General features: G+C 41.2%; 1 protein-coding gene across 1 annotated transcript in view; it reads left to right on the forward strand.

The window, feature by feature from the left end:
- The window catches only part of PTPRN2 (protein tyrosine phosphatase receptor type N2), a 1,178,570-nt gene that overhangs the window by 701,651 nt on the left and 463,539 nt on the right, over window positions 1-13,380 (forward strand). The gene's annotated exons all lie outside the window — the stretch shown is intronic.

Below are 13,380 nucleotides of genomic sequence, written 5' to 3' on the forward strand. Positions count from 1 at the left end.
GAGGGTCAATATGGAGATACAGAAGGGCTGCTAAAGACAGAATACAGCTGTCTATGTTTTATTTAGGGACCTTCTCAGTGTGCAGAGCTTTACTTTATAATTTGATCTTGCTCATCTCTGAAATATACTACATATTTTATCTGAGATATAGATTTCATATAAATATATAAACCATTTCAATACCGGTGCATAAGATGTCCTGTTCTCTTGTATCATGCATTTTATATAGCAAGTAACCAAATAAAATTCTATATTGCATTTAGTATGCAAATTGCCTCTTCAGAGAAAAAGAGGACTTGAATTCTATAGCGCCACCTGTTGGAAGTAGCGATCCTACAAGTCACAATCAACCCTTTAACGAGTCTTGCAATATGACTTAGGATATGAGCCAAATCAGTATCTCAATTCTCAGACACGGTGTTTCAGGCTTTTGGCCCTCCTCAATGCGAAGCATGAAAACTGATTAGGCTAGGTGAGAGGCTCTGGACTGGGGTCTAAGGGGTATCGTTTCTCCTTGTGGAGAGTGACATACCATCTCAGGCTTTTTTTTGCATTTAGGGGATCTATCAAATAAGAATAATGTTTTCTTCAACAATTGAAAAAAAAGGACAGTATTATTTGTTTATATTTACATCATATATATATATTCTGTATACAGTACAGACCAAAAGTTTGGACACACCTTCTCATTTAAAAATTTTTCTGTATTTTCATGACTATGAAAATTCTACATTCACACTGAAGGCATCAAAACTATGAATTAATACATGTGGAATTATATGCTTAACAAAAAAGTGTGAAACAACTGAAATTATGTCTTATATTCTAGGATCTTCAAAGTAGCCACCTTTTGCTTTGATGACTGTTTTGCACACTCTTGGCATTCTCTTGATGAGCTTCAAGAGGTAGTCACCGGGAATGCACAGGCGCGCAGGACCTGTGATGACATCGCGGTCACATGACCGTGACGTTATGGCAGGTACTTCTCGTACAGGGCCTGTGATGACGTCGCGGTCACATGACCGTGACGTCATGGCACGTCCCTCTCCCATACTATCCTTGCCACCGGAACCTGCCGCTTGCATGGAGCGGTCACCGGAGCGTAGCCAGGAGCGGGAAAGGCGGCGGAAGGTGAGTATATAATGATTTTTTATTATTTTTTAACATTAGATGTTTTTACTATTGACGCTGCATAGGCAGCATCAATAGTAAAAACTTGGTCACACAGGGTTAATAGCGGTTGTAACAGAGTGAGTTACCGCGGCATAACGCGGTCCATTACTGCTGGCATTAACCCTGTGTGAGCAGTGACTGTGGGGAGCATGGAGCGGGCGCAGGGCGCTGACTGCAGGGGAGTAGGGAGGGACTAATCGGACTGTGGCCGTCGCTGATTGGTCGTGGCAGCCATGACAGGCAGCTGGCGAGACCAATTAGTGACTTGGATTCGATGACAGACAGAGGCCGCGACCAATGAATATCTGTGACAGACAGAAGGACAGAAAGAAAGACGGAAGTGACCCTTAGACAATTATATAGTAGATATATTTGTGTTTATTTAACACTGTTAATTAATTTTAAAAGTTTTGATATTGTCATTTTTTAAACATTAGTAGGAGCACTTGCTAATGAAAATCTAATGAAACACGGAGAATCACTGATGATACTAGGAGACTGATTTTCTCATCTGTGAAGTCTGAATAAGCCCTTATTTGTGGGGCCCCTCTGTCCTCTGAAGAGGCATGTAGAGCAATACCATTAGGCCGGGTTCACACGAACATCTAAAAAATCATCAGAATTTCCTCCAGAATCGTAGGCCGATTGTATTAAAGAAGCCTTACCATGAAGATATTTTTTCATAAATGTGTTTATATGTGTATGCAGTATAGTGTGTGTTATATACTCACCTCCGTCCACCTTCTTCGGGATCTCCGTCCGTTCTGCTCCTGAATGAAGTCACCGTTCTTCAGACTCTCGAGGGACACACTGCGCTCTGTGTGACCCTGAAGTCTCTTTTACAGTGTAAGGCTATATAGTGTCAGAACGAGGCCCCAAACACTCACATTGTAAAGGAGACTTCCGGCTCATGTATAGAGCGGAGAGTGAGCCGGAGAGTCTGAAGAGCGGTGACGTCACCGATGAACGACCCTGGAAAACAGTGTTAGTGTATTAATACATATATACTACTTATACAGTACACACATTTATTAAATAAAAATCTTCATAGGACAGCTTATTTAATAATTAAGAAGCCATTTACAGTTCCCTACGTTAAAGTATTGCAATGTATAAATAAAAAGCATGTTATACTGTGGCATCAGATTTTCTGCGCTCCCGTTTCTGCAATTTTTTTTCCCATTCAGATTCAGTCAATAAAAAAACTCTCATCTGAACTGCTCAATTGGTTAACATTGGTCCTAATACTCTCCATGTGTTGTCTGGATTTTCACAGACAGCACTGGGATGAAAAGTATGCTCATGAGAACCTACTCTAAGGTTCATGACAAAATGTTGGGGTTACAAACAAGTACAAAGTTCTTCCATCTGTTGTCAATTCTTTGGACACTTCTTCTGGATTTTTTTTAATTCTGTAAAATAACAGAATAATTTCATCACTAGCTGTCACCATTCTGTTTGGCAAAGAGGTGTCTCCCTACAGATTGACAGCACTGATTGGATAGTGACAGACTGTGTGGAGACACACCCCCCACTGGCAATACCCAGCTGTCAATTTTCTCCTTTAAAGGTGTTGCAGACTTGTTATTTTGGGGAATTTTGGAAACTACTAAAAGGGTGATATCAGGACATCTGACCAGCACTAAAATAGGCGCCGTTATAACCTTAATTATAGGAAACACTTCTATAAATACCTCTTTATTGCAAATCTTTTTGTTTTTGACCCGGTACATAAACTTTGTTTTCTTGCATGTGACAGGCATGAAATGACCTGTAAAATGGAGGGGGGCCAGGTCCTGAGACCTCCCCACCGATCATGCTAAACACCTGGCATGTGCGCTTCTCAGGAAGCAGATGTGCTTTGCTTTATAGCGTTTTTTGGGGAAAATCTACAAATAAAGTGCTGCGCTGCTGTATACAGTCATGGCCAAATTGACACCCCTGCAATTCTGTCAGATAATACTCATTTTCTTCCTGAAAATGATTGCAAACACAAATTGTTTGGTATTATTATCTTCATTTAATTTGTCTTAAATAAAAAAAACCACAAAAATAATTGTCCTAAAGCCAAATTGGATATAATTCCACACCAAATATAAAAAAGGCGGTGGACAAAAGTATTGACACTGTTCGAAAAATCATGTGATGCTTCTCTAATTTGTGTAATTAACAGCACCTGTAACTTACCTGTGGCACCTAACAGGTGTTGGCAATAACTAAATCACACTTGCAGCCAGTTGACATGGATTAAAGTTGACTCAACCTCTGTCCTTGTCTGTACCACATTGAGCATGGAGAAAAGAAAGAAGACCAAAGAACTGTCTGAGGACTTGAGAAACCAAATTGTGAGGAAGCATGAGCAATCTCAAGGCTACAAGTCCATCTCCAAAGACCTGAATGTTCCTGTGTCTACCGTGCGCAGTGTCATCAAGAAGTTTACAGCCCATGGCACTGTGGCTAACCTCCCTAGATGTGGACGGAAAAGAAAAATTGACAAGAGATTTCAACGCAAGATTGTGCGGATGTTGGATAAAGAACCTCGACTAACATCTAAACAAGTTCAAGCTGCCCTGCAGTCCGAGGGTACAACAGTGTCAACCAGTACTATCCGTCGGCGTCTGAATGAAAAGGGACTGTATGGTAGGAGACCCAGGAAGACCCCACTTCTTACCCCGAGACATAAAAAAAGCCAGGCTGGAGTTTGCCAAAACTTACCTGAAAAAGCCTAAAACGTTTTGGAAGAATGTTTTTTGGTCAGATGAGACAAAAGTAGAGCTTTTTGGGCAAAGGCATCAACATAGAGTTTACAGGAGAAAAAAAGAGGCATTCAAAGAAAAGAACACGGTCCCTACAGTCAAACATGGCAGAGGTTCCCTGATGTTTTGGGGTTGCATTGCTGCCTCTAGCACTGGACTGCTTGACCATGTGCATGGCATTATGAAGTCTGAAGACTACCAACAAATTTTGCAGCATAATGTAGGGCCCAGTGTGAGAAAGCTGGGTCTCCCTCAGAGGTCATGGGTCTTCCAGAAGGACAATGACCCAAAACACACTTCAAAAAGCACTAGAAAATAGTTTGAGAAAAAGCACTGGAGACTTCTAAGGTGGCCAGCAATGAGTCCAGACGTGAATCCCATAGAACACCTGTGGAGAGATCTAAAAATGGCAGTTTGGAGAATGCGCCCTTCAAATATCAGGGACCTGGAGCAGTTTGCCAAAGAAGAATGGTCTAAAATTCCAGCAGAGCATTGTAAGAAACTCATTGTTGGTTACCGGAAGCAGTTGGTCACAGTTATTTTGGCTAAAGGTTGTGCAACCAAGTATTAGGCTGAGGGTGCCAATACTTTTGTCTGGCCCATTTTTGGAGTTTTGTGTGAAATGATCAATGTTTTGCTTTTTGCTTCATTCTCTTTTGTGTTTTTTCATTTAAGACAAATTAAATGAAGATAATAATACCAAAGAATTTGTGTTTGCAATCATTTTCAAGAAGAAACTGAGTATTATCTGACGGAATTGCAGGGGTGTCAATACTTTTGGCCATGACTGTACAGAAAAATCTTTACACAAGATATGGTGCGAAATGAGATGCATTAACTTTTCTTGTAGTTTTGTCATGAAAATGGAGATGGAAGAGCTCTGAAACGCATTGGCCAAATAAACTATACGTCTCCTTTTGCACCATATCTGTGTGAAGATTTTTGTATCCAACAGTACAGCAGTTTATCTGTGGATATCCTGTCTTTTATCCATTATTTTGCTGAGGATCCATCCACAGCAGTTGATACCTACATACTTTTGAGGGAATTGTGGCTGTCACAACCCATAAAGATGAGCACTCCTCAACCATCTATTAACTTATCTCAACTTTACCACCCTGTGTGTGCATTGTCCCTATTTCTGCTCGCATCGTTATATTATTTTTTGGGACTTTTTTTAATTTTTCACATCGCAATGATTCTAAGAGGAGTAATTAAATCACATTATCTATGAATGTCATAATTTGTAAAAAAAAAAAAATAGAAAGATAGCAGCAAAATAGCAAATAATAAAACACAATATTTAAAAAAACAACAACACAATAACAAAATTCTTTTTACGTGTAGTTTTTTGGAGAAAGAAAATGCTGCAAAAAGTGTATGTGAGATAAAGCATATAAGAAATCTATGCTTACCGTATTTTTCCAGAGCCAGCACCACCCTTGCTCACAGGTTGTGCCTGGTATTGCAGCTCGTCTCTATTTAACAGCCCTACATTTCATTGCTTTCTTCTAAACATAATTTCCTACTGTTCTATATCATGGAGCATGAATGGTCGTCTTGGATTTGACGGGAAATATTGTAGCACGGTTTCACTAAATTTCTGTTGGAACGTCCTTCTCTCTTTAGGTCCATAGATATTTTGGCAATGTGCGGATGCAGTTAAATGATAATATCTTAGCTCCAGGGTATAGTTTGTGCCGATCATGTTAATAATCCCCTTCTATACAGAACACTTCAGAGCTTCTCCGTATTTCAAAAACAAGGACGTGACTCCGAGATAATCGATTTCCCATTGTAGATTTTAGGTAGACGTTCCGGCACGGCGTTACGATGTAAAATTGCTTGGCTCAGAAAGAGTGGTCAGAGTGCAGCGTTTAGAGCCCGCGGCTCCTTTACAATGAGAACCCCTGCTGACTGCTTATCCTTATGTAGAAATTCTGCCTCTAGCTGTAAATATAGCCTCTTGGGTTCCATGAAAATAGCACATGCAGCCTATTGACTTCATAACACAATGATTGCTGTGTTCGTGGCCAGCTTGTAGGAGAAGATATTTAAAGGACGTGATGAGAACATGGACATTTTCCCCCATATAGATAAAGCAATATATGATTGAACAACATGCTTTGTTGCAGGCCAGATGGTTTCCAGCAGAATCATATTGAGCTACACGTCTAGTTATTGCTTCACATGTGTATGCCCCTTCCTTCATAAATATGGTTGTTATGTTTCTCCAGTGGAAAGATCTTCAGAGTCTATGAAATCTATTAGTGGTTGATTGATGGTTTTATTTTTCAGTCCTAAATCTCCAGATGGAGGATAATACGGTAATAAATTGGGGAATTGCATGTCTACAGTTTTCTTAATTTACAGTACTTGAAATAAGAAAATATATTTCACTTTAATCAGAACAAATTTTCTATAGTTCTCAGACAAGTACGGTAATTCCTTTAATCTGGCATCCACAGTCTTAAATACAATACGCTTGTAAGGGTAGGTGCACAATGAGTAATCGCTGCAGGTTGGACGCTGTGTACCTGTGCAGCGTCCAGATGTTACAGCATAGTGAATGGGATTTCAGTAAACCCCATGCTCATTATGCGTCAACAGACACCCGTGGCTCACCTGTGGAGGCGGACATGTGGCGCATCTCTCCAGGCCGCAGCATGCCAATTTCTCTTGCGGAGACGCCAAAGCGCTGCTACTTCCAGATCATGTGCACATACCCTAAGAGTTGAGTATTTAAGGTGTATCTAGGCAGGACTGATATGCACACCAGAAAAGCAGATGTTTTAGGAAATTTCATCCTATGTTGCAGAGAAAAATCCATAGCAGAAATGACCCGTGCAGTGAATTTGTATTCTGCAGAGTTCCAAGCGCCGTGGGTAGTCGGACAGGCAAGCCCTGCTCTTACAGGTCTCTGGACCCTCTCCTTGCCTTCTACCGTCTCCTACCTTCAGGTCACTGACACATGAGTCGCCTGTCAGTCATAGGCAGGAGGCCGGCAGTGGGCGGGGAATAGGGAGAGAGGCAGGTGAGCTGGGCGTGCAGGACCTGCCCACTGCACTTCCAACTTTTTTGCATACAATTTCAAACATGGATTTCTTTAAAATAACAAAATAGATTTGTATGAGAAACGTAAGTATTTACTCAGCATTAAAACGCTTTTGTACATGACGCTGGTTTGGTGTGTAAAATCCTGATGACTGTTTCTCTTTAATCAATTCATGACTGAGGGGTAAATGGCCCCCCATTCCTGACTCCTGACCAGGAACATTTTCGGGTTTTATCATACATGTTCTTTTAATTGCCCTATAATTTTTTTCTAGTTTGGATATTCAAATATTTTTTGCCTCTTTTGATTGTGATACGTGAAACTTGAAACGTAATTTTTATGGGTTTTTTTTTGCTGAAATATAAAGAAAAATAGGAAATATGTGTCTACTTTTCACTTGTTTATTTTTTATTCACAACCACAAATGACATCTAAAAACAATTTAAATTGTGTTCACTTTTCATAGAGATTATTTTTATATATTGGCATTTTTTTTGCTGAGGGCAGGGATAGAAACTAAAATTTTGACTAGCTTTGTCTCTTATTTTTTAGTTTGTTTTTTTACTTTTGCTTTTTTTCTATTTTAAATTAGTTATTCGTATTTAGGTATTAATTTCATGTATTTTATACACTGCACCACCAATAAGATCTTGAAAGACCTTTGCGGTGGGGTGGACATTTTAACACATGAATGCATTCTTTTTTTTTTGTTCCGATTTCCCCTGTAACTGGAGCTGGTATATTGGTCCCATATAAAAGGATTTTCAGCCTGCAGGCTGCATAGCAGAATTATTGACCAAAAATGTGTAAAAAAAAAAAAAAACATGCTAAAATGAACAACCAATAATACACTTTGATAGCGTTCCCAAATACAGATAGAAACCTACAAATAACTAATCAAAACTAATGATATTGAAAAATACCCCCCAGAATCATTACTAGAAAGAAATATAATTTGATTTATTAGAATACACAAAAACAGAAGATAAAAAATATAAAAACACCCTATAAAAACCTGAAAGAAAAGGCAGTGTGTTCAACGGTAAATCATATTTTGGCAAGAGAATATAATAAATAACAACAATGATAACTTTATAGAAAAAAGAAAAAAGGAAGGGGAAGGAAACAGAGATATAAACAACTGCACAAAGTAACACGTGATCAGGGAGCCAAAGACATAGTTGTCTGCATAAATAAACAAGATAATTTAATTTAATTAGATAACCCAACAAAACAAATAATTTAAATATCAATACATAACCACAAGGACCCTCTCAAATGTATTAAAGTGCAGTAGTGCACCCATACCCACCAGAAAATGCACTAATAAATGCACTAATATAACAGACCATACACACTAGTACCCTGTTGCACATTTCACGTTAGCATCTTTAGGGGTGCAGAGCAGAGTTGTTTGGGTTTCCTAGGATCCTGAAGCTCCTGCTCCCTCATTGCACCAAGTGATCACATGTTCACTGGGTTCGGAGATGAGAGCACAGTGAGTACTTCCTAACCTATATACACAGCACTAGTTCAATGCTGTGTACACAGAGAAACTAAACATAGTAAAACATGTTTATCTTCTCCTTGTTGGGTCTGGCTGTGTCTCACAGATGTCTTTCCTCAATTTTGTGAAAGGTGATTAGACTGCATTGAAGTTTTAGTACAACAGAGCAGGAATAAGAGAGGATTGCCCAGACATTTAAATTCTATGGGCAGTCCAGAAATAGTTAAAGGGAATCTGTCACCTCATTCTTTGCATATAAGCTGCAGCCACCGCCATTAGGGGCTTATCTACACCATTCTGTAGTGCTGTAGATAAGTCCCCCGATGTAACCTGAAAGATAGGAAAAACAAGTTATATTATACTCACCCAGGGGCGGTCCGGTGCAGTTCGGATCTCATGGGTGTCGCGGCTAACATTAGCGACACATTGCGACTCTTTGCCACACGTCGTAACCGTCGTGCGACGGTTGCGTCATGTTGCGTCAGACCGTCAAAACCAAAGAACGTTGCATGTTACCTTTTTTATGGTGCGTCGTGTCCACCATTTCCGACCGCGCATGCGCGGCCAGAACTCCACCCCCTCCCCGCAGCTCAGAATGGGGCAGCGGATGCGTTGAAAAACTGCATCCGCTGCCCCCGTTGTGCGGCGCTTTCACAGTATGCATCGGTACGTCGCAACGTCGCATTGCGACGTGTGTCGTATGACGCTAGTGTGAAAGTAGCCTTATATGCGAAATATGAGGTGACAGATTCCTTGTAAGGAAACAAACTTCAAAATTGTGGTCTATTTGATAGGTGGAGTCAACCAACTAGCCATATTTTGCTTTATGGGCCAGGAAGATATACACCTGCTACTGGTTTGAACATCTGAATCATTCCTTATTCTGCATTATTGGATCATCAGATTTGTTGGTGTATTAAATGCCAAATTAAAGGAATTTAAATGTATCTGCTTCTTGTTTCTGAACTTTTATTCATTCCGTTTTTTTCTTTAAGAGCTGCAAATTTCAGTTTGATCACCTCCATGTAGTATCTTACCAATCATCTTGACCCCCTTATTCCCATCAATACTGGAACCACTAGACATGGCAGAGAGGGCAAAGGCTATACTCCGTTGATAGAAAACGCTTCCCGAAATTCCCAGAGGTTATAATTCAGGGTGCTGACTAAATTATTTCAGTGTAGAAACGTGCTTAATTATATGGATTACTGAATAAATTGTCAAGTGTAAGGAATTATTCCGATAAATTAAAATACTAATTAAACAGGCTGTTGCAGAATTTTGAGAACATTATAGGGTTCTGCTTCTTCAGGTAATTTGCATATCCTTCATCTATGAATTTAATTTTGAAGGGCTTCATTTTTTGTATTTCAAAACCCCTTTGTTTCACACAAATACAAAACGAGGTCTTATGTTGCCCATTGCTTTGAATGTTCCAAATGAGTTCTACTTTTATTAGGAAAAAGAAATTAAATTCTAAAATGTGTCCTTTTCTATTCAGGATAAATTGTAGAACTGTAATATGAAAAGAGAAAGATTTGATTTAAAAATAATGAGATTCTCAGACATTTTCAGCTTGTGCTTAATCCTAGAGAATGAAAAAATAAGGATTTTTTTTAAGAACAAAAGTTTGATCCTGTTTTTTTATTGATAGCTTACTAAGGCAGTATTTTTTATACTAGAATAAGGATGAAAAACAAAAAACACATTACATGGTACAGAGATTAGCCCTGGAATCTAGTCCAGGTAATGTATTTTACATGGTGGTCATCTGAATAAATGGTTGTCCATACATGAATGGCTCTCTCAGATTCCTCAGAGCGGGAAACACTTTATCTACTATATAATTGTCTAAGGGTCACTTCTGTCTTTCTGTCCTTCTGTCTTTCTGTCACAGATATTCATTGGTCGCAGCCTCTGTCTGTCAAGCAAATCCAAGTCGCTGTTTGGTCGCGGCAAAACAGCCACGACCAATCAGCGACGGGTACAGTCCGGAAGAAAATGGCCGCTCCTTACTCCCCGCAGTCACTGCCCGGCGCCCGCATACTCCCCTCCAGCCACCGCTAACACAGGGTTAATGCCGGCGATAACGGACTGCGTTATGCCGCGGGTAACGCACTCCGTTACCGCTGCTATTAACCCTGTGTGTCCCCAACTTTTTACTATTGATGCTGCCTATGCGGCATTTCTTTAGAAGTGTTTATAATGAGAATCATCTCTGCAGCATGACTCCTCCCCCAACACTGACTGCTGGCGATGAAAGCTGAAAGTTGTTAATCACACTCAGGCCTGCTGTGTCCCAGCACAGTCATCACTCTGCAGTGAGAAGAGCAGTCTGTTTGTCAATACATGTCTCACACTGAGCTTGTTCTAAACCAGTGTTCGCCAACTCTGGCCCTCAAGAGCCACCAACAGGTCATGTTTTCAGGATTTCCTTAGTAGATTGAATGCTTGCCTGCCCAGGTGATGCAATTATCACCTGTGCAATACTAAGGAAAACAAGACCTGTTGGTGGCTCTTGAGGACCGGAGTTGGGGAACACTGTTCTAAATGATTGTGTGGGGTGTTCTTCTTCACCAGTGTTTTGCTGCCTGCTTATGATTGGTCAGTATCAGAGGAAGAAGTACATGCCCCCATTGAAATATCCATTAACTGTTTAGGTGCCAAGTACCTTTGTTAGGAGTCGAGTTCCCGCCGCTGCACAGGGGGAATCTCGAGCCATATCTGCTGCGGTCTCCCATTCTACATCAGCCCATCGTCTTATGGAACATTGACATCTCTTTGGCATATCTCCGGCCCTTATGTGTCTCTATTCAAGAATGGACCGTGGACTCGTGCCAGCGCTAATAATCAACTATCTTGTTATTGTGCTGTATTAATATTGTCCACACTGTACTATGTATGTAATTGCATGTAATTTGATACCGCCATTATGATTATGCGTGGTCGTGTGGGGATCACTGTCGCTACTGCGCTGTGTCCTAGTCTGTTGCCCTTATTTAAGATGGCGCCGGAGCCCTTCCGGCCGTGCTATGCGCATGTGCGTGGCTGTCTCCTCCTCCCTGCATTGTGTCCGGCGTCTATACACGGCGATGCTTACCATCTCCACGGGGATGGTTTTCCCCATGGTGCATTGCCTCGTGACGCCGCACGGGATGCTGGGGATTGGGGCGGCCCCGCCCACATGCACTCTGCAGCTGCGGCCAGATGTGCTCATGGGGATTCTAGGCAATTGGCTCCTTTTTTTTTTTTTGGTTCTGAGCGGCATATATAAATCTGTGGTCGGGCACTTACTACACACTGCTCCCTGAAGAAGCGGAAGCGAAACACGTGTTGGGGTGTGTGCTGTGTTCAGTGCTGTCCTATGGGTGAGAAATTCCTTATCCAGCATCTGCTCCTGACTTACTTTTGATCTGTATGGATAATGGGGACATAATGTGCGGTTACTATACCTATTTACTTAGATTGTCCTGAGAGCAAGCTGGTGGTTATATATTCCTCTCACCCATTTATGTACTCTTACAGTTGGGGTTACTTATATATGTATTGTTAGACACTGTTATCAGATGATGTTATGGTTAGAGTACCCCTGTACTTTGGATAGCCTGTCACTGCCTATATGCATCATTGCTTAGATTACCTGCCCAGTCATTTTGGATTTTATTGTGTGTTTCTATATTTCTGTATTATGTGGTAATAAAGTTTTGTACTTTTTTCTAAATCAGTTTATCCTTTTGATATTTGTTATCATTTATTTGATTTGCAGTTGGGAATTGTAACTCTTTTTTTCTTATGGTTACTGCATCAGCCGCAGTGGAGCCTGCTCAGTGGAGACGTCGGTCCCAGCGTCTCACTCAGCCTGATACTGTGCAAAGGGTTACTGCTGCCTTTCCAGGCTCTGCTGTTTTAGCCTGCACTGGTCAGCGGCGAGCAGGCTTTTCTGGGACTAAGTCCAACTTTGCACACACTGAGCATGCCCAAGCTAAGACCTCTCATTGGAGGTCAGGGGTCACATGCTCAGGTAATGCAGCTGCTATCTTTGGTCCTCTAGGAAGGTCCTGAAGTTGCTCAGGTACTGTAGTAAACTTCCATTGGTCCCCTAGGAAGGTCCTGAAGCTGCTGGAGCTATAAAAGGTTTGCATGGCCGCACGGCCATGCGCTAGTATCACCTCATGTCATGAGCTTGTTAGTTGTGGTTGCGCCTGTATGTGTGTGTTCAGGGACCCGGCTGAAATAAGCCCCTAGAATACCGGCATCTTCGGTGAGGAGTATTGCATTAATGTATTCAGCGACCCGGCTGAAATAAGCCCCTAGAATACCGCCTCCTCCGGTGAGGACTGTTTGTATGCTTTTCTGGGTGCGTGACCACTGACTGCCTCCAGCTCAGCAGTTAGCTGTGTTCCCCTGTGACGCTAACAGGGCACAGCATCTTATTTCTAGCGACTCTGTGGAGTTGACAGAGTTCGCTTATACCTCCATATAGCGCCGCCATTTGCCAGCAGCAGGTTCCTCTCCTGCACGGTGGACCCCGGGTTGCGAACACACCTATTTATACATATATATATATACTCAGTGCGTTCCGCCAACCCTAACAACCTTGATTTCTAATATCACCGTGATGGTGAGAAGAATTTAAAAAAATATATTCTGCTTTGTAGGACCTTTTACATCGTGTGTCAAGTTCCAAATAAAGAATGTGTCCATACTGCACTGGTTGTGGAGTATTACATAGGCTGATTTGCTAAATATGGTGCTCTCAATGCTGGTAACTGCTAAGGCAGCCTCGGGGGGCCTATTGAGTAATGGCACCCTGTCAGATATTTTTGAGAGAGGTATTAGATCCTTTTTCACTATTTCATTGATGTAAATTGTGCAAATCAACTTTTGTG

This window comes from Ranitomeya imitator, chromosome 6 (assembly GCF_032444005.1).
Source record: "Ranitomeya imitator isolate aRanImi1 chromosome 6, aRanImi1.pri, whole genome shotgun sequence".
Classification (NCBI taxonomy): domain Eukaryota; kingdom Metazoa; phylum Chordata; class Amphibia; order Anura; family Dendrobatidae; genus Ranitomeya; species Ranitomeya imitator.